A 27,987-nucleotide genomic window follows, 5' to 3' on the forward strand; every position below is an offset into this window, starting at 1 on the left:
ATATGAGGCTGTAAGTTCGGGTCAGGATACCTGCAGTCAGTCCGGGCATTGCAGTGCATATACAGACAATGAAATACTCAGTGTCAAACTGAGGAACATTGGGCCCATCAGAGGACTTGATTTTGCGTGCCCACCTTTCATCTACTCAAAGCCAATACATTATCATTAATGGGTTTTTTTCAGAACTGGGCTAATTTTCATCAGGCCCTGTATCAAGTGGTATAGCCGTAGGATTCACAATGTCAGGATTCAGCTCTGTGTACTAATTCGATTGGTTATCACGTGATTGCTTAGATACTATTGATGTACAATACAAAATAATTTTGTGGTACCGTGTTAGCCAGAAAAATCGATATAAATACTTAGGTCCCCAAAAAATGAGAAAGGTATTCAAAGAGTGATACCTTGTAATGTAGCTCCTGATGAAGGGGCCTTCTGAGCCCTGAAAGCTTGCAAATATAATTTCTCTGGTTAGCCCATAAAGGTATCACTCTTTGAATACCTTTCTCATTTTTTGGGGACCTACGTTAAGTATTTACTTAGATACTATTGAAATCCAGATGGTGGTACTGGGTTGTCCCCCATTCAAAAGCCCCTTAGCATCTGCAAGTTCTGAACTAGTCTATAGGCTTCCCTAAAGGAGAAGCCAGGGCCCACCGGAGGATTCTCTGGTTCGGCCAGTCCATCCCTGCTAATACTGACAGAACACAACAACCATGTATTGGGTGTAGGGAGAGTTTCCTGGTGTGTGTGGTTGGGGAAGGTTCAGCAGCCACATCTTTCCTCATTACCCCACTATTGGGGACATAATGCGTGGCCCCTTGCCAGGTTGTCAAACAAGAAATTATCATCATAAATCTCCTTTCTTATGACTCTCACGCAAATCTATCAATGTGTGTTTATACAATCCTATTATTATTACCTTTTCCTTATCTAGCTCCAACATATTCAATAGCGTTGTACAAAGACGGTTACGTTTCACGTCAGTTAACGATAGCAATGTTACTAGTGAGCTCCAACTCTCAGTAACAAATATTATTACTTTTACGATACATCCACATTGGGAGTAAAACGCTATGGATTTTCCACTGATGGATTGTTTACTTTTTGTGTAAAATGAGCAGCAGTGTGGGTTTTAAATCCTCATCATGTCAATACATGCTGCGGATGTCACCTTGTCCAATGCAAAAATTTAAACCAATATTTTGGCAATGAAATCCTTAACAAAATTTGCACGTTTTTGCAGTTAAATCTTGTGCGGACGTTCCCTACATCTCTTCAAGAAAAAAGGAGCAGTGGCATAGTTAATGCTAAAAGCAAAGCATATGCTCCAGACTTCTGACTGGTCACAATAGATCTCCGGGCGAGCGCCACTTTCACTTGTATCAGCGTCAACATGACACCAATACAGGCAGATCATGTAATAGAGAGTGGGACTTTTGCAGCCCATTAGCACTTACAACGACCATTTTAGAGCACCAAAGTTTGGGTCCCCATTTACTCATATGGGGATCGGGGAGCGTTCTGGTACCCAAACCAAACTTTGGACTAAAGTTCGCTCGAACCCAAACTTCCACGGGTCCACTCATGCCTACTGGTGATTTGGTTTAGGTGAACATAAACCTTATTTTTTTATGCACAAAGGGGGCATTATTACTTTTGGAGACAGCACCATTCATTTTTAACTGGGTGATAAAACTTTGTAAATGTGGGAACTAAAGAGGCATTATTACTAGGCTTAGGGGGAACAATACTACTTGCCATGCCACATACGCTTGCCATGCCCCATACGTCTTACCACCAATGTGAGTCCCATATGCCTTTTTATACCATCTTCCTTGAAGTAGATCTACAGCCTCCTCATCCCTCACACCCTTCCCCCCAAAAAAAGAAAGAAAGAAAAAAGGGAAAGTTCATTCAGGAAATGCCAGGATTAGTTTATTAGGTGTGTTCGGCTAGAAGCACAGTCACCTTTTGCTCTTGCTGAATCACTGTCAATTGTAGTCTAGAAACAGATCTCTGCCTCCGTGTCCCATCACTCATTCTCATGTTGTGTAACGTGCACAAAAATATCCAATTTTCTTTGAAGAGGAAGACCAGGATACATGTAAGACATCCATTCCCCCCCAAAAAAAATGAGTCAGCCAAACTAAGATGGTTTATCTAAAACAATGCTATAAAAGAGATTTTTTTAATTTAAATTACATATATTAAAATATATAATGTATATAACTATATATAAATAATAAACATATGATGATTTTTCAAGAGTCTGTGAATTTTCAGATTAGGACGTAGCACTCCCTTGAGAAATATAGGTCAGTCAGAAGCTTTAGTGCAGGAGAGACTTTGAGGAACTTTTCCACACACAGGATTACCCAATTCAAGCTGTCATTACTAATTATTATATTTTATTTCCTTTGTATATAGTGCATTAATTATGAAAGGGGTTTACACAAAGTCCTAATCAATTTGCATTTTTTCCCCCTCCAGGACAGACAATCCCTGCAGAAAAACAGATGTTCTGGATGAAGTATAGAAATATGAGATAAAAGCCCACCCGGAACAGGAGGTTTAGATGGAGACCGAGAAGGAATAAAAGCATCAATATAAATGGTTCCCTCCCTGGAGAAAGAGTGCTTAAAACGGGTGTCCAGGATTTAAAAAAAAAAAAAAAAAAGCAAAAAAAAAACCAACTGCCTACTTCCAAAAATCACGCCACCATTGTCGATAGGTTGTGTCTGGTAGCGCAAATTAGCTCCAATGAAGTGAATGATGGAGAGCTGCAAATGCTACACATGACCTGTAAGTGTTATGCCTCATGGTGCACCCCATCCTCTCAAGCCTTAATTTAGTCCAAAATATATTTATATTAAATGTCTTAATCTTAATGCAAAAGTTCAATAGTTGCCTAACTATTAACTCTAAAGCAAACTGTCTGTTAGAATAAAGGTGGCCATACGTATTAAAAAAACTAAAGCAAGACTTTCCAATTTGGTTGATCAGCTGACCTCTCATATGTGTGGTGGGGTCTTACCTGTCTCCAAAGACTAAAGTCGAGGGAATGTAGAATTGGATATGCTAGATTGGAATATGACTTGTCTTTTGTTTTCGAGTAAGATCACCATGGAAGGTATCTGTTAGGAGTCTTGAGGCCTAACATACACATTAGACTAATGTCGGCCAAAACCAGCTGATATCTGCTGGCTCAGATGAGAGTCTATGTGTATGATTTCCTCCCCCAACTCTACTCCCAACACATGATGTCGGGGGGGGGGAATATGGATCCAGTATATCCAATTTGAGATTGCCGATCCTTTTGTTCTCGGGGAGATAAACCGCTGCCAAATTAGTCTGGTGATGGCTCTTTCTAGAGAAGACAGGAGCACGCAAGAGAGCTGAGTGTTTCTGTGCATGAAAGAGTCAGCAGAGATAGCAGTCAGATGAATGATCGGTTAAACCATCGTTTGTCCGTCAACTATTTAATCGGCATGATGGGCTTTATCCCCTCTCTCTGTTGAGAACTTGCGTATACTTGGCCAGGAAGACCTTACATGGAATGGAATATTGTGTCCAGTTTTGGGCACCACATTTTAAAAAAGACATCAACAAACTGGAGCAAGTTCAGAAAAGAGCGACCAGAATGGTGACCGGTCTGCAAACCCTGTCTTATGAGGAAAGGTTGCAGGATTTGGGAATGTTTAGTTTGCAAGAGAGAAGACTGAGAGGAGACTTAATAGCTGTCTACAAATATCTAAAGGGCTGTCACATTGTAGAAGGATCAACTTTATTCTCATTTGCACAAGGAAAGACTAGAAGCAATGGGATGAAACTGAATGGGAAGAGACACAGATTAGATATTAGAAAAAACTTTTTGACAGTTAGAGTGATCAATGAGTGAAACAGGCTGCCACGAGAAGTGGCGAGTTCTCCTTCAATGGAAGTCTTCAAACAGAGGCTGGACAGACATCTGACTGGGATGATTTAGCGAATCCTGCTTTGAGCAGGGGGTTGGACCAGATGGCCCAGGAGGTCCCTTCCAACTCTACGATTCTATGATTCTATGGGGGGAGACAATAGCATTAACATTTATAGACTCATTTGGATATACAGTATGAGGTATGCGACCATCTCAAGAGAAAAGAGAGCTCTTAGGAATAAGAAGTCAGATAAGTGAACACACTGTCCACCAAGGACTGGCAGATTATCCACCATGACCCTAAATCATTAGAAACCAGGAAAAGGAGATCTAAAATAGTGGAAATAAGGGACCGGGTACTAAATCACTAAAAACAAGGCACTGGGACTCTAATCTATCAGAAATCAAGATAGAGCTATTAAACCTTTGGAAGCCAGAGACTTTGGACCTAAACCACTGAAAATGGGAGACTTTGGCACTAAACCAGTGGAAGCAAAAGACCATGGCAGTAAACCGCTGAAAACTAAAGATCTTTGTATTAAATGACTGAAAACAAGAGACCTTGGCACTAAACTATTGAAAACAAGAGACCTTACCACTAAAAACTAAACACCTTGGTACTAAACCACTGGAAGAAAGACACCATGGAACTACACCACTAAAACAAGAGACCTTGGCCCTAAACCATTGAAAATGAGACTGACACTAAACCATTTGAAACAAAAGACCATGGCACTAAACCAGTGGAGATGACAGATCAGGACTATAAACCAGTGGAAATGAATCACCATGGCACTAAACCAGTGGAAACGAGAGACCATGACACTAAAACAGTGGAAACTAAAGACCTTGTCACTAAATGACTGAAAACGAGAGACCTTGGCACTAAGCCACGGGAAATGTGAGACATTGGCACTAAACCAGTAGAAACAATAGAGACCTTGGCATTTACCCACTGGAAAAGAAACATCTTGGCACTAAATTACTGGAAACAAGACACCTTGGCACCAAACCACTAGAAACAAGAGAACTTGGCACTAAACCATTGTGAATGGGAAACTTTGCCACTAAACCAGTGGAAACAAAACACCTTTGCACTAAACCACCAGAAACAAGAGGCCTCGGCCCTAAAGCACGAAAAATGAAAGACCTTTGTACTAAACCAGTGTAAACCTGAGACCATGAAACTAAACCAGTGGAAACCAAAGACTTTGGCACTAAACTACTGGAAACGAGAGACCTTAGCACTAAACCACTGAAAATGAGAGAACATGGCACTAAAACCACTAGAAACAAGAGACTGGCCACACAGCTGCTGGAAACCAAGCATCATGGTTCTAAAGTACTACAAACCAGGGATTGGGGGAAAAACAAATCTGTGTAATTCTGATAGCTTTATGTTTGCTGCCAAAAGAGGTAATTAATTTTTGTCAAGCAGCACATACCCTAAGTTATACAGACATCACAGATGGAAATAGCCACAAATTACTGGTATATTTAACTTATATGTCCTAGAGATTAGCTAAGAAGAAAAAGTAATTTTACTGGTTACTGGGGCTAAAAAAATGACGTTGCTAAGTTGCTATGTCTGATTGAGATTTTAATTCCACTTCAAGAAGTATAAATACAATTTCTTGTCATAAATTATTTACACCGACAAACTGTTCTAAACTGCACCGAGGAAACATATTAAAGCTCACTGACTTTCATTTAGATTTAGTCACTGTCTGCTTGCATTAGTTTATGTTTGATAACAAAAATTGACTTTTAATAGAAAAACCTCCATTAAGTTCTCAAATATAAAAACGCATTGTGTAAAGTTTTAAAAGCAATGTAACAGTAGTTGAACAATGTATTTTGCTCCTTAAACTAAGACGACACCAGTGTTCTGTTCCTTTTGTCACGGGTATGTCTGAAACTGTAGATAGTGAAAAATGAGGATGAATGAACTCATGGAGATCAACATCCAACACTGCGGAGACACCATCACATGTTTCTCAACGCAGTGATTCTAGAGCAAAGCCCCCATCCCTTATGGGAAATATGTAAAAACATGCAAAACACAAGCTGCGGAGACACCATCACATGTTTCTCAACGCAAGCAATGACTAGCCAGGTCTTTCCCCGGGAAGGAACAACCACGGGAAGGGCAGTCTCCAATGAAGGAAACCACCTATGCCAAAACATGGTATCCATCCACAGACAGCTGTTTCGGGGTATTGCCCCTCATCAGTGTGGAGTGAGAAACTGGCCAGTAGAAGCAATGCCTAGTAGAAGACTGTGAAAAATGAGGATCAATGACCTCATGGAGATCAACATCCAACACTGCGGAGACACCATCACATGTTTCTCAACGCAGTGATTCTAGAGACACACCTGGATCAGTGTGTTTATAGATTCCCAGCTTGCTGCTGGGAATCGCTGGTGATATTTCCATCTTCCCCTGTTGAGGCTTGGACCTATAGCAGTCGGTTATCTTCCTCTTTGGTGTTGTTGGAGGACATCTGTGTTACATCTCTGAGTCTACTCTAATAAGTGTTCCCCTTGTTTGTCTATCCAGCTGTCTTTAGTTGTAGTGGAGATTGACTAGTGCATTCCCCTTCTTTCCCTAAGCAGGGCTTATTGCCAGGGTCAGGCAGGGATTAGGTTCCTGCTCGGCAATAGGTGCATAACCTATATAGGAAAGTTTAGGGCAGACAGGGTGACTTTATATCTGTCTAGGGGTCTCCACTTACCCCCTTCCCTAGTGTTGGACTCCCTTTTCCTTATCCCTTCATGTTGCACTTCATCTTTCCTACAGTGAGTGACACCATTACTTTCCAAACCCACATTTATCCACAAAACCAGATATCTACATTTGATAAAAAATAAGATTAAAGACTGCTTGTGACATATGAAAATTTTTTGTCTGTGGATTCACACAGAGAGGGACCCTGGACTAAGGGTCCCATTACATTTAGCGATGCACCAGTGATCCCGACAACGATACGACCTGGTCAGGATCGCTGGTGCGTCACTAAATGGTCACTAGTGAGCTGTCAAACAGGCAGATCTATCTGGCGACGCAGCAGCGATACGTCGGGGGTCGCTGTTACCTGTCACACCACAGCGATTCTGACAACCTCCAGCCTGCGTCCATGAGTTCTGCGTCGCCAACGACGTCGCTAGTTGGCACTGAACACAGCGATGCATGCCGGCCATCGGGATGCCAACGACGAAAAAATGGCCCAGGCCATTCGAGCACGATCAGCGATATCCAGCAAGGGGGCGGTCTCAGGTACGTGTCACACAAAGCGAGATCGCTGGTGAGATCACTGTTGCGTCACAAAATCGGTGACGCTTTAGCGATCTGGCTATGTGAGAAAGGCCCTTAAGTCCCTGGAGTAGCCGCTGGTTGGTGGTGCAGGCTGGCAGCAAGAAGATATTACTATAAGATATTACAAGGTCTCTAAAATTTTGTGAAATAGGTTTCCACTATAGAAATAATGAAAAAAGACAAACAAACTAAAAAAACAACATTTACACATGGGATCTCCTAAAGCAATTGGTTATCTTATGAATGTGATAATCCCTGGATCGTCTCTATTCTGTCTATTGTACAGTTACAGGATCAGAGATTTTCCCGCATGCTCAATTTACAACAATCTGCTCCAAAAGATGCTTCACTATTTAAACATTTTCCTTCTTAGAATTTCACATATTTGGCAGAGAAAAATTATTTCTCCAACAAAAGATATTCTCTGTTTTCTTCCACTCAACAGGGAATTAAAATGAAGCATCGAATGCATCCGGCTAAAGTTATAAATGTCAGGCTCCTTTCTTGCAAGAAACCTAATCCTTGCTAATATTTTTGCAGTTTGCTTGTGATTTGTACTAAATATGTAAATGCACAAAAGAAATTCATGGCTTCGTCTGCTTATACAAAAAATACATTTTAAAGAATTGTCCATAATAAGAAAAACATGGCTGCTAGATTTCAAACACAAAGCCTCACCTCTCTTATGAGTTGCTCATAATTTTTTATTTAAAGTTCTTATAATCCAGGACAACCTCTTTGGCTATGTTCACACGTTGCGTTTTTGCAGCATTTTAATGCTGCTTTTTTATGCTAATTTTCAGCTGCGTTTCACAGTACCTGCAAAGTCTATGAGATTTCAGAAATCTTGTGCACACAGCTTGTTTTTTTTTTCCTGACTGTTTTGTCAAAGAGCTGCATTTTAAAGGCCACATCTCACATAGTGAGATCGCTAGCGAGATTGCTGATGCGTCACCGACGCAACAGCGATCTCGCTACATGTGACACAGAGGCAACCGGCCCCCCCGCTGGATATCGCTGATCGTGCTCGAATGTCCTGGACTCCTGGGCCATTTTTTCAGCGTCGGCGTCCCGCTGGCCAGCATGCATCGCTGTGATTGACGCCGACGAGTGACCTCGTTGGCGACGCAGAACTCAGGGACACAGGCTGGAATAGTTCAGAATAGCTGCTATGTGACAACGCACCAGCGATCCTTACCAGGTCATATCGCTGTCGGGATCGCTGGTGCGTCGTTGAAGAGATCTGCCTGTTTGGCAGCTTACTAGCGACCATGTAGCGACGCACCAGCGATCCTTACCAGGTCGTATCATTGTCGGGATCGCTGGTGCGTCGCTATGTGAAACGGGACCCTTACAAAATGCAAGGTCACTTATTTCAGCATTTTTCACCCATTGAAAGCATTGGATAGTGCAAAAATCGCAGGTATCAGGTTTTGCTGCATTTTTGGTGCCAATCCTGATTAAGTTGAATTAGATTTTTTTTATGCACTATACTTTATCAGCAGGGCCGGTTTTAGGCAAAGTGGGGCCCTAGGCAAAGTTTAAAATTGGGCCCCAAATGCTAACATATTGCACATCACACGGAAGCATTTCGATTGTATTTACATGCGCTGAGTTCAGGCCGCTAAATGAGTGTGATCAACAATATTGAAGTCGTTCAACACTTGTTTCCCGGCCTCTTTCCACCGTCTGAGAAAGAATGATGGGAACAGAACGATCCCTAATGGATCACTAAGGGGGTGTGGATTTGGTCCTGCGGATCCGCAGCAGTTTCCATGCGGTTTACAGTACCATGTAAACCTATGGAAAACCAAATCCGCCGTGCACATGTTGCGGAAAATTCCGCGCAGATTTGCTGCGGTTTATTTTCCGCAGCATTTACTTCTTTTTTTGCGGAACCGTAGCTGCAGTGTACGTTCCGGGACATAAAATCAATCAATCTCTCATCCGCACTGCCAAACCGCACTAGAACCTGCATCAAATCCGCTGTACACATACTAGGAATCCGCAGGAAAAATGCATGTGTTTTACCCTGCAGTTTCTGCCAAGAGATATGGATTCTCTGCAGAAAAAGCCGCAGACTAATCCACAACGTGTGCACACACCCTAACAGATCACCATACAGTATCATGTTATCAGCAGCACATCTACAGTTTACACCCCATAGTCCTCCATATAATATAATCTGCCCCATAGTCCTCCATATAGTATAATACACTCCTCAGTCCTCCATATAGTATAATACACTCCTCATAGCCCTCCATATATTAAAATACACTGCTCAGTCCTCCATAATCTTTGAAAATTCTTGGAGAACAGGAGAAGTGCCAGAAGACTGGAGAAGAGCAAATGTTGTTCCTATCTTCAAAAAGGGGAAGAAGGTGGACCCAGGCAACTATAGGCCGGTGAGTCTGACTTCTATACCAGGAAAGATCTTTGAACAAATTATTAAACAACATGTATGTCAGTACCTGGATAAGAATGAAGTGATTAAACAGAGTCAGCATGGGTTTGTAACTAATAAGTCATGTCAGACTAACTTAATTTCCTTCTATGATGGAATCACTGATTGGGTGGATCAAGGAAATGCTGTAGATATAGCATATCTTGACTTCAGCAAAGCATTTGACAAAGTCTCTCATACAATCCTTATTGAAAAAATGACTAAGTATGGAATGGACAAGGCAACTGTTAGGTGGATTCATAACTGGCTTAGTGATCGGACCCAAAGAGTGGTCGTAAATGGCTGCACATCCAGTTGGAAGAATGTCTCAAGTGGGGTACCACAGGGCTCTGTCCTGGGCCCTGTATTGTTCAACATCTTTATCAACGATTTAGATGAAGGAATTGAGGGTAAACTGATTAAATTTGCTGATGACACAAAGCTAGGAGGGATAGCTAATACTAGAGAAGAGAGAGAGAGGATTCAAAAAGATATAAATAAACTGGAGAAGTGGGCAGCAACTAACAGAATGGTTTTTAACAGGGAAAAATGCAAAGTACTATATCTGGGCAATAAAAATGAAAAAAGCATATACAGAATGAGAGGAATAGGGCTAAGTGACAGTACATGTGAAAAAGACTTGGGTATACTAATAGATCACAGACTGAATATGAGTCAACAGTGTGATGCAGCAGCAAAAAAGGCAAATGCAATTCTAGGATGTATTAACAGAAGCATACAGTCTAGATCACGTGAAGTCATTATTTCCCTCTACTCCTCTTTGGTCAGACCTCATCTGGAATACTGTGTCCAGTTTTGGGCGCCACATTTTAAAAAAGACATCAACAAACTGGAGCAAGTTCAGAAAAGAGCGACCAGAATGGTGACCGGTCTGCAAACCCTGTCTTATGAGGAAAGGTTGCAGGATTTGGGAATGTTTAGTTTGCAAAAGAGAAGACTGAGAGGAGACTTAATAGCTGTCTACAAATATCTCAAGGGTTGTCACATTGTAGAAGGATCAACTTTATTCTCATTTGCACAAGGAAAGACTAGAAGCAATGGGATGAAACTGAATGGGAGGAGACACAGATTAGATATTAGAAAAAACTTTTTGACAGTTAGAGTGATCAATGAGTGGAACAGGCTGCCACGAGAAGTGGTGAGTTCTCCTTCAATGGAAGTCTTCAAACAGAGGCTGGACAGACATCTGACTGGGATGATTTAGCGAATCCTGCTTTGAGCAGGGGGTTGGACCAGGAGGTCCCTTCCAACTCTACGATTCTATGATTCTATATAGTATAATACACTCCTCATAGTTCTTCATATAGTATAATGCACTGCCATAGTCACCCATGTAGTACAATTCACTTCCCATAGCATAATGTACCTCATAGTTCTTCATATAATGTATTCCCCATAGTCCTCGATACAGTATAATGCAGTCCACATAGAGCATAATGCAGCCACCCCACAGAGTATAATGCAGCCCCGCCATACAATATAATGTAACCCCCATAGAATATAATGCAGCCCCCCTCATAGTATAATGCAGCCATCCCTTAGAGAATAATGCAGCTACCCCAGAGTATAATGCAGCCACTCCACAGAATATAATGTAACCCCCATAGAATATAATGCAGCCCCACCCCCCATATAGCCCCTCCATAGAATATATGGCAACCCCCTCATAGGATATAATGCAGCCCCTTATATAGTATAATGTAGCCCTCCTCATATAGTATAATGCAGCCCCCATCGAATATAATACAGCCCCCCGTAGAATATAATGTATCCCCAAATAGAATATAATACAGCCCACCTCCCCATAGAATATAGTGTAGCCCCACATATTATATAACGCAGCCTCTCCCTATAGAATATAATGTAAAATGTACCCCCCATGGTATATAACACAGCCGCATAGTATATAGCCCAGCACCACATGGTATATAGCCCAGCACCACATGGTATACAGCCCAGCCCACCATGGTATACAGCCCAGCATGGTAAAATACAGCCCACCATGGTATAATACAGCCCAGCATGGTATAATTCAGCCCAGCATGGTATAATTCAGCCCAGCATGGTATATAGCCCCCCAAAATGGTATAATACAGCCCAGCATGGTATATAGCCCCCCAGAATGGAATAATACAGCCCAGTATGGTATAATACAGCCCATCATGGTATATAGCCCCCCAGCATGGTATAATACAGCCCAGCATGTATATAGCCCCCCCCAGAATGGTGTAATACAGCCCAGCATGGTATAATACAGCCCAGCATGGTATATAACCCCCCCAGAATGGTGTAATACAGCCCAGCATGGTATAATACAGCCCAGCATGGTATATAGCCCCCCCAAAATGGTATAATACAGCCCAGCATGGTATATAGCCCCCCAGAATGGTGTAATACAGCCCAGCATGGTATATAGCCCCCCCCAGAATGGTGTAATACAGCCCAGCATGGAATATATCCCCCCAGAATGGTGTAATACAGCCCAGCGTAGTATATAGCTCCCCCAGAATGGTGTAATACAGCCCAGCATGGTATATAGCCCCCCCAGAATGGTGTAATACAGCCCAGCATGGAATATATCCCCCCAGAATGGTGTAATACAGCCCAGCGTAGTATATAGCTCCCCCAGAATGGTGTAATACAGTCCAGCATGGTATATAGCCCCCCCAGAATGGTGTAATACAGCCCAGCATGGAATATATCCCCCCAGAATGGTGTAATACAGCCCAGCGTAGTATATAGCTCCCCCAGAATGGTGTAATACAGTCCAGCATGGTATATAGACCCCCCAGCATGATATAATACAGCCCAGCATGGTATATAGCCCCCCCAGCATGATATAATACAGTCCAGCATAGTATATAGCCCCCCCAGCATAATATAATACAGCCCAGCATGGTATATAGCCCCCCCAGCATGGTATGATACAGCCCAGCATGGTATATAGCCCCCCCAGAATGGTGTAATACAGTCCAGCATGGTATATAGCCACCCCAGCATGGTATAATACAGTCCAGCATGGTATATAGCCCCCCCAGCAAGATGTAATACAGCCCAGCATGGTATATAGCCCCCCCCAGCATGGTATGATACAGCCCAGCATGGTATATAGCCCCCCCAGCATGATATAATACAGCCCAGCATGGTATATAGCCCCCCAGCATGGTATGATACAGCCCAGCATGGTATATAGCCCCCCAGAATGGTGTAATACAGTCCAGCATGGTATAATACAGTCCAGCATGGTATATAGTCCCCGCAGCATGGTATATAGTCCACCCAGAGTGGCCCCACAGTCCAGTACTCACACTGATTTAAAAAAAAACAAACAAACAAAAAAAAAAAAAAAAAACACTCCTCACGTTCTCCTCGTGCCTGCGCTGCTGGCTGCTCCTGTCTCCTCCTGCTCTGTCTGGCACACAGTGAGAGCGCGATGATGTCATCGCACCCCTGCTGTGTCAGAGGCAGAGCGGGGAATGATGGGAGAGGGAGCGTCAGCTGACGCTGTCTCCTCCATCACTGCCTCCTTCAATGCGGCGGCGGGAGTCAGCGCTGGGGGCAGGCGGGCCCCCCTGCCTCACAGGGGCCCCATAGCGGCTGTGTGATGTGCCGCTGGCTGGGAGCCCGTGGAGGAGCGGGGGCCCTAGGCAGCTGCCTGGTCTGCCTGCCCCTAACGCCGGCCCTGTTTATCAGCATGCACAAAAGACAAATGTACACTGACAAAAAGTCAGCAAAAACTAAACGAAAAACGCAGCACAAACTAAGCAAAACCTGCTTTTTGTAAGTAGCTTAAACATAGACTTAAACTTTGCATAAAAAAAAAACACAGCAAAAATGCAACGTGTGAGCATAGCCTTTAACTTGCATAGGGATTGGAGTGGTACTGGCTTTGTGGACCAGTCCAATATTTAAGATTATAAACAAGGAAAAGAAAAACGACTTACCACGTCATTACTTACTACAAGAAATCACATCTTCACCTTCTTTAGTCTAAGGGCACCATCACACATTGCGATCCCGACAACGATATGAACTTGTCAGGATCGTTGGTGTGTCGCTACATGATCGCTGGTGACCTGCCAGACAGGCAGCTTCACCAGCGATCAGCACCAGCGACCGCTGTGTACCTTAGATACCAGCGCGCTGGTAACCAAGGTAAGATGTTTACCTTGGTTACCAGCTCCCTGCACCAGCGCGCTGGTATCTAACGTACACATCGGGTTTCTAAGCGCCGTGCAGCGCTTAGAAACCCGATGTTTACCTTGGCTTCCAGCTCCAGCTCGCTGATTACTGGTCTCTCGCCTGTCACACGCAGCGATGCGTGCTGGCCAGCGGGAGACCAACGATCAAAAAAAATGTCATAGCCATTCCAGGACGATCAGCGATACCCGGCAGGGGGGGCCGGTCGCTGATAAGTGTCACACACAGCAATCTCGCTGGTGGGATATCTGTTGCGTCATAAAACTTGTGACTCAGCAGCGATGTCGCTAGCCAGATCGCTGTGTGTGACGGGGGCTTTAGGCAACATTGACCCTGAAGTGTGTTATCCCAGCACTTCAAATAGCATGATACATAAATCTTCAATTCCAGCCTCCATTAATGAAAGGTCACCATTGAAAACTTGCTTAATAAGTGATGAAAAGTCATCAAACCATGCACCGTTCCATGCGACCTAAGATGTCCACATTTTTCACTTTGCTTCTTACCATATCATGCAGTCATCTCTGGTCGTTTGCTCACTGCAACTTTTATCAACATTTAATTTTTTTTTTTATTTTTTTTTTTACAGTTTTGGAAAAACCCTGACTGCAGTTAAAAAAAAAACAAACAAAAAAACAAACTGTGCCTTACTCACCCTCCCTGGCTCCATCACTGAGTCTCCACTGCTATTCTCATTGTCTGCAGCTTTGATGTCACATTGATAGAGCTCTGCTCTGATCAGCTTGTGCCATCAACTCAGGCAGAACCAGAGCTCAGACTGGCAATCTTCACGTTGGTCTTGATGAGGAGTCAGAGAGAAGTGTAAGGCTCCCAATTCTTTAAGGCTATGTGCACACAGTGAGGATTCTGCTGCGGATCCGCAGCGTTTCAGCTGTGTGCCCACGTAGCGATTTTTAAGCGTTTTTGCGCTGCAAAAACGTTTAAAAATCGTGTACAGAATGCCCCCCATGCATTCCTATGGCATTCCGCACATGCTGTGCTAATGCTGCGCTTTTTTCCGCGGCGGAATCGCATTGCGGAAAAAAATCGCAGCATGCTCATTCTTTTGTGCGGAATCGCAAAGAATTGCCGCGATTCTGCACCAATAGGAATGCATGAGAACTGCTTACTTCACGCATGTGGCTATGCCCACCATGCGGGAAGTTAAGCGTCTCATGTGCGGTTGGTACCCACGGTGTGGAGGAGAGGAGACTGTCCTCCAGGCCCTGGGTACCATCCCCCTGTAAAAAAAAGAATAAAAAATAAAAAAAATCGGGGTATATTTACCTTCCGGTGTCCCGCGCTGCATTCCCGGCCTAAGCGTTCCCAGTAATGCCTTGCGGCAAGGCCCTGTAATGACGTAGTCTCGCGTGACTCTAGATCGCTATAGCAACGTGAGACTACGTCATCACAGGTCTCGCAAGGCATTACTGGGAACGCTGAGGCCCGGGATGACAGCGCGGGACGCCGGAAGGTAAATATACCCCGATTTTTTTATTTTTTTTAGTATTTTAACATCCTATCTTTTACTATTGAGGCCGCATAGGCGGCCTCAATAGTAAAAAGCTGCTCACACTTGTCAAACACTATGTTTGACGAGTGTGACCAACCTGTCAATCACTTTCCAAGCGATGCTTCAAATCGCTTGGAAAGTGCTTGATTATCGCACGCGAAAATCGCGGTAAAATCGCAGTGAAATCGGGCTCTGCGGGTTCGCAGCAGATTTAGGTGCATTGTACAGTACCATTGTTTTCAATGGTAAACTGGAAAACACTGTGCACATGCTGCAAATTTTACCGCGCGGATTTGCTGCGGGTTCAGATCCGCCGCATGTCAATTCTTTGTGCGGATTCCGCTGCGGTTTCACACCTTCTCCATTGTAGAAGTGTGAATCCGCAGGGCTAAACCGCAGGCTAATTCGCAGGTAAACCGCAGGTCTTTTGACCTGAGAGTGTACCTGCAGATTTTTCCAAATCCGCACAGAAAAATCCGCAGGACCAAAATCTACGTGTGCACATAGCCTTAGAGGCACACACCTCCTATTGAACCAGTCGGGGAGCGAAATGATGTCTACCTTTGTGTGGATCTCCTCGTGGAGAACTTGAGTAAGATTTGTGGCGTATAACGAATTCTGCTCTCAGTCATTTATTCAATGAGCGTCGGTCCCCACTCTTTCCATCCCGCCGCAGCGCTATCCACTTTGTCAGAGTTGGGTGAGAACACCAAAAGTCACAAAATTTTAGAGCAGCCTCGAGTTATTCCAAAATCTTGCGACTTTTCCAAACTTTTTACGCCAGCATAAAGCGTTAATGAATCGGGCCCCAAGTGTTGATGCCGTAATATTGTTAAAGTTGCTGTGAACAAATGACCAGAGGCTGCATTATTTTGGGAAAAAGGAAAAGTGAAAAATGGACCCGTCTCAGATCATATGGAGATATACAGTATATGAATTTGATGACACGTCATCTTTTTATTTCTTTAGTAAGCAAGTTTTCGATATTAATAAATAGAGGCTGGAGTTGAAACTTAACGTGTCATGTTAAGGGCTCATGCACATGACTGTACTTCCAGTCCAAGTGCGATCTGACAAAACATCGGATCGCACTCGGACCACTGTTATTCTATGAGGCCGTACACGTGTCAGAGGTTTTCCTTAGATACAGGATATCTAAAGAAGAAATCGCAGCATGTACGATTCGCATCTGATAGTCGGATCGCACTCGGGCATGCAAGTCAACGAGTCGGTGGAAAACATCGGACTGCACTCGTGTGATATGGGTGTGATGTGCCATTGTCATGGACTGACACAATGGAGAAGATGGAGAATTTTCTTTTTCCATCTTCTCTATATCCACGAAAAATTGGATCAAACGCTAATCAGAGTTTGATCAGAGTGTGATTAGCATAATCGTTCCGATTCTCTCGAATGAGAAAAAAATGCGCTGGGTGTGAACCTAGCCTAATTTAAGTGCTGGGATGATACACTTTGTGGCTGATATTGTGAGAAGTTGGTGAGAGAGCTAATCTGCATACTTTTGTCCCATGGAGCATCGCCAATAAGACTCTTATTCTCAGCTGATCTCCTTTAGGAAAGTCAGTACTTTCCCAAAGATCTGAAAAAAAAAAAAAAATGCACACGTCAAATAGGCCTCCGTGCAACCAACATATGCCAAACCAGAAATTAAGAGTCTATGGCTTGAGCAAGCGAAGTACAATCTTCCTAGTGAGTTAATAACTCTTCCAGGCTTGGTGCTTACACAACATGCCCTATGCGCCTTCTACCAACCATGCCATGATCTAGAGCTGCGGGCACAGCTACAACTGTTGAGTAACAGGTGATGTCACCATGCTTTTCAACAGGACTGTAGGAAGCCCCAGAGCTTACTGTAATACCACAAAGCAAAAAAATAACCTTAAGATCAGACCTTCTCCACCTATTATGTTACTTATACATGAAAAAACGTATGCAGTTTCAAATATAATTTGGGCAGTGAAGTAACAAGTTTGAGAGTATGAAAAAAAATGGAAAAAAAAAAAAAAAAGGGGAAAAAAAACCCAAAGGTGATTTCAACAGAAAGGAATTACCAATTAAGCAAAAATAAAAAAGGAATCCAGGTGTGTCAGTGTAAATTCCCCAAGGAAGTTGGTTACTAATCCTCTTTTGAAAGGAAATCTTATTGTCAAAGGAAAGGTAAATATCGACAGAACATCTGAAGTAGAGATGAGCAAAAAGAAAACGACCCAGATCCAGAGTCGAGTTCGTTCCTCCATGGCAGCTGGAAAAGGCCAGTGTTCACTCCTCCGCCCGGCATCCTGCCGATGACTTAGCCCAGTTGACGTCATTTTGTCATGAAATTTAGAAATCCGGGCAGAGGATTGTCAGTGCTGAAGTTTGCACCTGCTGCTGAGGGGGACTGAATTGGACAATGGACAAGGGTAGTTTGAATCTTTTTGCCAATTTCTAACTATAAGTTATCGCACAGGCCAATGGTGCAACTACATGACTAATGTCCTCATGGAGGATTCCTAAACATAGCCATAGACACACAAATATTCCTCTGTCCTGTTGTCTGATTAGCCGGCAGCGTGCATTGTGGCGCGCGGGGACCCGATGTGCAATACACTTCATCTGTTGAAGTTTCTACTGGCGTCAGCGGACGGTCGTTACACGGATGGGCATCGGGGTCCAATCTAGCAGAGATCTATTATACTGGTCATACACAGTCTGATTCTACAGATAAATATTGAGACCATGTAGGGGACTTCGCATGATACTCATATTAAAGGAACATTTTATTTTACAGCTATCTCTTCCGACGTTCCCATACACATGTGTGCTTGGTTCAGCCGACCATACATGAGAGGAGAAATCACTCAAGAAAAACAAAAAGGATCAGTAATGAAATTCCAACTCTCCATACAATCTATACTTTTAAATTTTTGCTCATTTCTACCTAAAATTTTCACTGTTATTCTTCTTAATGTGGTCATACATTTGTTAAAATGCTAATTTGGCAGACAGACCTTCCAATCGAAGCCCCATGACCCCTAAACTGACCATGCATGATTCTCACTGGGGAGAGAGGAGTACTATAGGGAAGCCTCTCATGAAAACAAAGAATTGGACATGTTGAAATCCGACACGTCCCATCTTTTTTATTTTAAGGAATATTATAGATTTGGAGAAAATACACCTTTTGAGTGTTAATAGATAACACAATGGATTTAGCGTTGACTGTTGAGACACCCTTCATAATAAAGAATCCTGTTTTAGTTCAATTTCCAGTGATATGCTCACGGTAGTAGTTCCAATTCATTAAACTGCATGCAACCTTTTTTCCCTGACATTTCCCTTTGTGGAGAGTCGTGTATTGATGGTCGTCCAGTCTTGTTAAAAATAGGTGGACTCAGGTAACACTAATGTAATGTGTATGGCCACCAGAAGTCTCTCCACAACAGATGACCCAAGATTTTCCTCCCAAATCGAAGACCATGCCATACAATAGTGTTAGAACAACTTAGCATCCCAAAAATGCTTCAATAATTCCTAATGATAGGAACAATTTCACACCTGATTAGTCGTCTACTGAAAGTCATGCACACTTACGGCCAACCAGATGTTAATGTTCTGCACAGAGAAATATTGTTCGTCAAGCACTCTGGACTAATCAGATTGACAAAATTACCATTATTACAGGATGATAATCGACAACCCCCCCAAAAAATAAGGATAAAAATCCTGAAAAATCCCCCCAAAATTTAATTGATTGGATACATTAATTTCTGTTTCATCACATCTATTGCAGGCTTGAAAGTTAAAAGTTTTTTTTTCCATACTAGGCATTTTAAAGGGCCTAACATAATACCATGCAGGTCACATTGGCACTAGTACACCAGGAAAATTGTGGAGGCTTCAAAACCCTTGTAGATTAAGCAAGTAAAACTTGTCAACACAAGAGAATTTCTGCCCTTTGCTAAATGTTAGTTTATTGAGCAAGTGAGACCTACTAACACAAAAAAAGCTTCCACCTAAATTTTAGTTCTTGAAGTTACTTAAAGAAGCCCTCCTCCTCCTCACATCAAACTTTTTATCCTCTTAATATATTGCAGTCATCATACTATATAGCATTGTGTACTTACAATTGCTCATTTCACCTTTCTACCCAGCTAATTCTTCTCTTTTCCATTAGGTCTATGACATCACGTGATTAATAACTAGCCGAATCCTTCTAAGCTCTATGTAGAAACAGAAAGTCTCTTTTCCCTGCATGACTCATAAGTCACTGCAAAGGTCCCTGGCAGGGGGGGAGGAGGTAGCAGCTGGGTCAGGAGTTGAAGAGGGAAATTATAAATTAAGGGACAAGAGACTTCCTGTTTCTACATAGAGCAGAGAAAAGAGAAGAATTTACTGGGTAGAAAGGAAAAGTGAGCAAATGTATGTACACAGTGCTATATAATATGATGATTGCAATATATTAAAATGATAAAAACTTTGATGGGAGGAGGGCTTCTTTAAAGGGAATATGTTGTCAAAAAATTATTTACTATTTAAATCAGTTTTCTGAGCAACACATTTTTTTTGCCATATCATAAACTGTGTTAGACAAAAACAAATTAGAAATCTTGCAATATCCAGTATACGAACTTTATAAAAATATAAAAAAAAGAAATACTCTTGCAATTTTCACACCCACCGCTTGGGATATTTTAGGTTCTGTCCTTTTAGGAAGCATTTTCAGCCGGCTCCTTATTATTAGATGCAGGATTATAATGACTGGTAACACCTCTATAACCAGTTGATAATACAGGATGCACTATTCCAATAAACAATGTCATAGCTGACCCTCGTCCTTCCTTTAACCTTTGCACATGCTCATTAGATGCTTCAATACAAAAATAGTCTATTGATTGTGGCTAATGTACATGTGTATTTCCTGAAAACAGGAAGTCACAGTAAAAATTAGCCCCAGTGGTCAGTGTGAGAATTGCAAGATCTCAACTTTTTTTATTTTTAGTAAAAATTTTGCTAAAGAAAAAAATAATAATACAAAAACCTGATTAAAACGGTACTGCAAGACATTTTTCTGTTTACAGATTTCCTTTAATATGTTGCATTTCTAAAAGGTTCAGCTGATAGTGCTGACTTTAATTTGTATGTAAATTATCCTCAATCCTGGCCTGAGGCCTAACAGAAAAAAAAGGGAGTATTTTTTGCTTATCGTCACAGAAGTACAGGTGTATCATACTGCTGGAAGAACAATTTCTCTACTTGAAAGACCAGGGAACACTAGACCAGGTAACCTAAGCAGGGTCAGCTGAATGAAAAGAGCAGGAAGAATGCCAGGTGTTACTGACATACTCCTCCACTCTACATGCAGACAGATATATGTATTTAAGAAGTATATATGATATAATTACTACTTTTTTGGGAAGTAACTATTTTTGACAAGTTTCCTGATGTCAAAAGGGAAAAAAAAAAAAATGACTGGTTTAGGCTATCTCTACAATGCCCCAATGAAACTGAAGTATTGCGTGTGGGTACAGCTGCTAATCTACCCCGACAAGTGCGAATCATGAGACTCTAAAGGATCACGGTCACTATAATAACATATTTATCATATTAATGTATAGAAAAATAACATCAACAAAAATATCACTAAAAGGGAGTCTGTCAGCCCAAAATGACTGTTCAAACCAACCACAGGCGCACCCTGGATGTGGCCGGGCAGTTCAGTGCACCTTCCCAGCAACATATTTTTCATATATCACCTCCCTTCTCTGACTCCTGAGCTGTCAATCAAAGAAGAGCAGGGCGAAGATAGATGGAAAACAAATAAATGTGAAGGTGGACTGAACCGTTTGGCCACGCCAAGAGGGAGCAGATCACTTGCGTTGAGTTTGAACTGTCATTTTCACTACAGATTTTATGTGGACATACTGTAACCCCATGGTCTTTATTTTGATTTAAAAAAAAGAAGAATAGAAACCTTATAGTAGATTTTTAGTTTCCCCTTGAGCCATACAGGCCAGCATTTATAACCCCTAACCTAAAGGACTAACGCTCCTCCGACAATAAAATATTTAGGGACAAGACTCCAAATGACACACAACAGTCTGCATATCAGTATTACGTACGACTTCTGGTCCAGTAGAAGATCTATTTTGATACACGGGTCAATGGCCAAATTGTAAGACATCATTCAGACATCAATTTTTTATCTCGTATGTGAAAAAAAAATGAACTGTTTTTCATCATCAATGGCCTGGATACGATTTTGATCCATTCATTGTGTCCATTTTTACCATCCGTTTTTTTCTTGTATGCAAAAAGACAGCAATAAGATCAGACAGCACTCAGGTGATACAGGGATAGCATCCATTTGCTGTCCATTTTTTTATGGACCTATTGATTTAAATGGGTGAGTTTGATCCATGACTCAAGTTAAAAATGGACAAGTCTCTGTTTTATTTCACAACCCCATTGAACGTTTTAATAAGGGGGAAAAAAACCCCGGCACTTACCACTTATTTTGGTGAGTGCCAAATTATCTTCCTTAGGAAAGAGTCAGATGGCCTCGGATGAGGATCGCAACACAATGCTCGGACTGGCCGCCGGCTCTCCCGACCCGAACAGGACGGCATGTATTTCTCGGCAGCTATCATGCTCAGGTCGAGAGAGCCACCAGTCAGTCCGTCCGTCCCAGCATTGCGTTGTGATTCTCGTCCGAGTTAAACAGCTGTCTGACTCATCCCTTGTTGAAATGTTCTATGGACTGAATACGATCAGAGTCAGAGCCCCGCCGGAAACGGTTTTGAAAAAGCTTGAATCTGAAAACTGAATAGCCACTTGAGGAGTAGCTATGATTTTTGTAAAGCTGCATAAGCTATAATGGGTAGGCACTCTACTTGGGGAAAACACAGATAGATCACATAGAAGAAAAATGAGGATTTAGGCCGAATTTACAGCTCTGTGACAACGGTCCAAGTACGGACTATCAGATACAGATCGTTTGTAGGGCTCCTGACCCAAACTCATCAGTCTCATAGGCTGTTGAGCTCAAGTCAAGAGATCACGGCCAACCTACACATCACGGTCCCCAAAAGGATGAGGGAACCCAGCATTAGGCCACGTTCAGTATTTGGTCAGTATTTTCCATCAGTATTTGAAAACCAAAACAGGAAAGGAACAATCAGAGGAAAAGTATAATATAAACACGTCACCACTTCTGTATTTATTACCCACAGGTTTGGACTGGCCCACAGGAGAACAGGAAAATCCTCCGGTGGGCCCCTGTGCAAGAGACGACCACAGCCCTGTTATATGAGCAGTACTTGGCACAATATATTTCAATCACTATGTACAGACAATGGCGGCTTCTTATTCATGTAAGTATCTACCCAGATCATTGTTATATACAATTGTGATTGAGGATTTGCATATAGCTGAAAAGTGGGCCCTGGAGTTGGTTACTGGTGGGCCCTTGGCAACCCAGTCCGACATTGGTCACCCACTCCTTGTTTTGGCTAACAAATACTGATGGAAAATACTGACCAAATACTGAACGTGTGAACTTAGCCTTGGGGTTGAAGACTGGGTCATAGGCCCATAGGAAATGCAAAAGACATCTACATTTAAAAAAAAATAAAAAAATTGTAGACTAAAATTTGAGTTTCTGCTTAATAAATTGTCTTATTTAATAATATAGAAACATGTTTTACGTGGTAATTTCAAAACTAATCTTCATTCTTGTGATTCTCTACTGCAACTAACACAATTTTAATTTTAGAAGTTTTTTTTTCCCCAATTGATTTAATTTATAAGGCTAATTAAATAAGTCTTGCTTAATGTGTTGATAATCTAGTTTAGACAATCTATATCTGTGTGTACTATATATTATTTTGGTTCTGAAAACTTCTATTTGTACCTATTTAGAATGAATCTTTAATTTTTCACTACTGCCTGGTTCCAGCTCTTCTTACTGATGAGCCATAAAGTGTTTTATTAGGAGCGGTCATGTGACCGGTGGAACTTTTTATAAGACAAAAAAGTAGGTATTGTTTAGGAAACAATTTTAAGAACACTGAGGCTGATTGTCTTCTCTTCCCACATGGGCTGACAAGTCTGGTGTAGCCGGAGGTAAGGCTGTGTTTTTCTAAGGAATCCTGCATACAGCTCCTTGCTTTTTAAAACTCTGATTTCACAACAAGTACCCATGGATTAACCCTTACTTTGCAAGCAAGTACTAAAAACTATCAGGAAAGAAAAAAAAAAAGAAAACTCCACTCTTTCAAAATGTAAAAAAAAAAAGCCACTTTTACTGAAAGGGTATAACAATATAGGGATCAGATAGACGATCATTTAACTCTTGCACCACTGGGGTTAATACAAAATAAATAAGAGAACTAAATAAACAAACCAACAAAAATAATAAAAGAGAAATAAATAAAAGTAATTATTACAAATCAATGCATAAAATTCCACCCACTACACATGGCATAAACATTCGACAGGCAAGAAATAATTGAAGTCATGCATTATACATTGAACCATTCAAGGTCAGTAACATAAAAAAAACAAAAAATAAAATAAAGGGGGGAAAAAAAGGGAAATAAGTTCTGTGCAACCATCTGCATCATCAAAGCAAATACAAAGAATGTGCATAAAATAATGAAATGTAGCTAATTAGCAAATCTTATTGCGTTTTCAAGCCATAAAAAGTGACAGGTTTGGAAAAACACATTTAAGAAAAAAGGGACAATTTCATTTCGCATATGGCACGGTATTTGTACACCTGTTGTAAATTGATGAGAAGGTGACGAAAAGAGAATTAAAAAAATAAAAATAAAATAAGCCGTTTCCGAAATTGAGCAAAATGGATTTGTATAAAATGAATAATAAAAATAATTAAAAAAAAATGTAGAAAAATCCAAACTTGAAATAATCTGCGTTATAAAAGTTTGGGCCGGATAAATAAGACCAATGATGATTCTTGTCTTCTGATCTGCAAAAAAAAAAAAAGTGCGAGTGTTCCTTCTTCCCCCCTCTCTTTTCCTTATCGAAAATAAATAAAAATTAATTAATTAAAGAATCTTGCAAATAAAAAAAGATTATACAAGATGGCGAGTAGCTTGTTGTTCAGAGGGCAGGGGAAAAAAAAAGGAGGAAAATGGAGGATATTGTTATATACACAAAGGGATAAATTTCAACAACTCAACCAGTCAGCAGCTGCTATTCTGTTCAAGGAAGGAACACAAAAGAGTAGGAGAGATGAAGAGGGCAGTGCAGGAAGACAGCAGTGATCAGATGCTCCATATACAGCACCCTTGTTCACCCCCCTGATCCTTCCTATCAATCCACATTACCCTCCTGGCATCAAGCCTGGAATTTGTATGGTGTTGTTGCGGCGATTTTGGCATTAAAATCACTTTATAGGTAGGCTTACCTCACTTAACCCCTGAGATACTAACCACTATGCAAAACAGAAGGTGGGGTTATTATTACGCTTGTAGTCAACACCCCCTTTAACACTAAGACGCGTAGCTTTAAATAGATGGGAATGAATGGGACATTTGGGGGGGCTGGATAAGCCAATCGACAGCATTACCACCAGTTTACGGTTACTGGCAGATGTTCCTGGCATTGAGTTGCAAGACATATGGGATTTGTGCAAAACTGAATTACACTTAAACACTGGACTGATTCTCTCAACAACAAATGTTTCCCTTGATATCTGCAAACCCACAGGAAGAAAATGGGACATTCGTGGCAAAAAAAAAATAAAAAAATAAAAATTTACTTGCGGATGGAAATAAATCTTAAATAATCCTCCAGATTTTTTTAATTTTTTTTTTCCCTCTTTACAGAAGGAAGGAAATAGTCTACGATACCGAAGAGGTGGACCTCGTATGACGGCCGGGCGCGACACAAGACAACGAGAAGGGTTAATAATAAGTGTCCTATTGCCAGAAGAGGATATATTCCAGGAGCTAGGGTGCCTCATTACCTTGCACCTCCGGGAGGGGCGGAAAGGGAGCTGTAGGGTTAAATATGGGAATACTGAATGCAATGTCCCATTAAGCTAGCAGAAGCCTCTGGGAAGAAATGCAGGAAAACAAACAGAGAAGCAGATAGCAGTATGCAAGGGGAGAGATAGGAGAGGGGCACAGGGAGGGCATGCATTCACCTTCTCATGTGCCTCCCCCTCTGTAAGACTACAGCACCCCTACTGATCCCATAGAGAACTGTATAACAACACAGGGAACCCCCCATGTATCCAAACAATCCTTCCCCTGCTAGTTGGGACCCTCAGAAGTAACCCCTTGCTGTAATTGCCTTGCCCTGCTGCTGCTTTAGTGTGCACTCACCTTATGCCCAGGGTCTCCTCCTTGCCAGGGATTCAGGGGGGTGAATATTTTAGGGAGAGGTGATAGTAGGTTATCTCTGCCTTTTTCCTTGCCAGTCTCTTTTTGTGTGCTGTGTGTCTCTCCAGGAGCTGTGGGAAAGGACATAAAGGAAGAGGGTGTAATTGTGCTCCCTCTATGTGTGTGTGTCTGTTTAGTTCCTTGCAGCAGATTGAAGGAGATTCTTCTCAAGGTTTTTATTCAGCTTCACTTCAAGGCAAAGCTTCATGAACCAAAAGTGACGTCAGCCAACAAGCCTCTAACAATGAAACTTGCTGTTAACCAGAGAGTCTGCAAAGGAGGGAAAAAAATGTTTATTTGCTTGTTTTATTTTATTTTATTTTTTTACCCCAAGTTTATCGATTTGATGTCCTTTGCCAAAGAGAGAAACCTCCATGTCATTCCCATCTCTGGTGTAAAGATATACTCGGATAAGATTACTTTTCTAACAAACAAAGAAATATAACTCACTTTTTTTTTATTATTATTTACTAACTTCCTTTTGTGACATATGTAACTATAAGGTTCGTGTTCTCTAAAATATAAAAATATAAAGAAAGATTTAATCATTAATTTATTAATCCTTTCAGGACAGTTTTAATTATTGTACTTATTTATTTGTTTTGAACAAGTGTAAATATTGATAATTGCTTTTTATTATTATGAATATTATTTTTATTGTTTCTTGCTTTTATTATGTATAAATATGTGTGTGTTTATATGTCATTTTTTAAAATAACTTCTATTTTTATCTTTATTTCTCGATTATCAACTTAAACAGATTAAACAACCACCGTGTAATGTTCACGCGCACGTATAAGGCTAGGTGAATACAACGTATGACAATTTTGTGGGAGAATTTAAGGCTTTCTGCCATTTAACCCCTTAAAAATCTATTCTGTGTACAGTTGTATATTCAGATATGTTAAAAATAAGAGACGCATCATCGTTCTACGTTGGCTCGTGAAACTCTCTTGAATTTTGGACTCCGGTTCCTGACCCTCCTCTAGCTCCATGAATTAATCCATGTTCTAGTTGATACATTTAGAATATTCATTTTATATTTTAAGACAGGCTCATAACTATAGTGGGTGCAGGTCCTGAAGTCGTACCTGGGCCCTGGAGTCTCAGTTGACCAAAATGGTTCCTTTAACCCATATGACAAAGCCAATGCTATTAAAGACCTGTGATAGTTGGGGGCCTTGTCCAAGATTTTGCATTAGAGCCCATGAGCTTCAAGTTACGCCACTAAACTGAGATATCTCAATGTTTGCAGTCCAAATAAATTCCAAAAGGGCTCCATTTTGACTTGCTATCATCTAATATTCTACTTGTACATCTTTGTATAGGGCATGTGTCAAGTATCAAAGAAGTGGTGTGAATTCTGCTAAGGAGCGACATATAATCAAGAATATGTTCTGTCTTGTATGACCTAGAAAAACTTTCTGGAACAATTGAGAACATGTTCTGTCTTGTATGACCTAGAAAATCTTTCTGGAACGATTGAGAGCATGTTCTGTCTTGTGTGATCGAGAAAATATTTCTGAAATGATTGAGAACATGTTCTTTCTTGTATGATCGATAAAGTCTTTCTGGAATGATTGAGAACTTGCTCTTTCTTGAATGATTGAGAAAATCTTTCTGGAAAGATTGAGAACATATTCCGTCTTGTATGATCGAGATAAATCTTTCTGGAACGATTGAGATCATGTTCTGTCTTTTAAGATCAAGAAATTCTTTCTGGAACGAGTGAGAACCTGTTCTGTCTTGTATGGTTGATATCATCTTTCTGGATCGAGTGAGAACATGTTCTGTCTTGTATGATCGAGAAAGTCTTTCTGAAACGATTGAGAACATGTTATTTCTTGAATGATCGAGAAAATCTTACTGGAACGATTGAGAACATGTTCTTTGTGATCTAATGAAGAAAACGTTTATCTCCGTTTTGAAATCAATATACAAAATTACTACGTTTGTAAAGTTTTATCAGACGCGCCCCCCCCCAAAAAAAAAAATCGCTAGAACAAAGGCATAAAATGGCCTTATAGAACACAGCCTAAAACTTTTAATTTCTTCACATTTCAGACCACTCCTTCCTTAAACTAAAAAACAAAACAAAAAAAAACACCTCGTGGGAATGGATGATATAATTGGGGTGCCTTGCTTTTCCAAAAAACATCCTTGATC

At 41.3% G+C, this 27,987-nt stretch overlaps 1 protein-coding gene and 1 long non-coding RNA gene across 17 annotated transcripts in view; one reads left to right on the forward strand and one right to left on the reverse strand.

The window, feature by feature from the left end:
• The window catches only part of BAZ2B (bromodomain adjacent to zinc finger domain 2B), a 379,566-nt gene extending 353,570 nt beyond the window's left edge, over positions 1–25,996 (reverse strand). For all 15 annotated transcript variants that reach the window (XM_073545694.1, XM_073545710.1, XM_073545708.1 and 12 more), the window contains exon 1: positions 25,765–25,996. The gene's annotated coding sequence lies outside the window, so the exon portion shown is untranslated. The remainder of the gene's footprint in view (positions 1–25,764) is intronic.
• Positions 23,414–26,526, forward strand: LOC141049347 (uncharacterized). Of its 2 annotated transcripts, none has more exons than XR_012220334.1 (2): positions 23,414–23,536; positions 25,264–26,526. It is a non-coding gene; the product is annotated as an uncharacterized lncRNA (long non-coding RNA). The 2 variants fall into 2 exon arrangements; XR_012220333.1 differs by lacking the exon at positions 23,414–23,536 and adding an exon at positions 24,699–24,832.
• Positions 26,527–27,987: the final 1,461 nt, after the last annotated feature.

Source organism: Dendrobates tinctorius, unplaced genomic scaffold, assembly GCF_039654945.1.
Source record: "Dendrobates tinctorius isolate UK_male_01 unplaced genomic scaffold, ASM3965494v1 ptg000143l, whole genome shotgun sequence".
Taxonomy (NCBI): domain Eukaryota; kingdom Metazoa; phylum Chordata; class Amphibia; order Anura; family Dendrobatidae; genus Dendrobates; species Dendrobates tinctorius.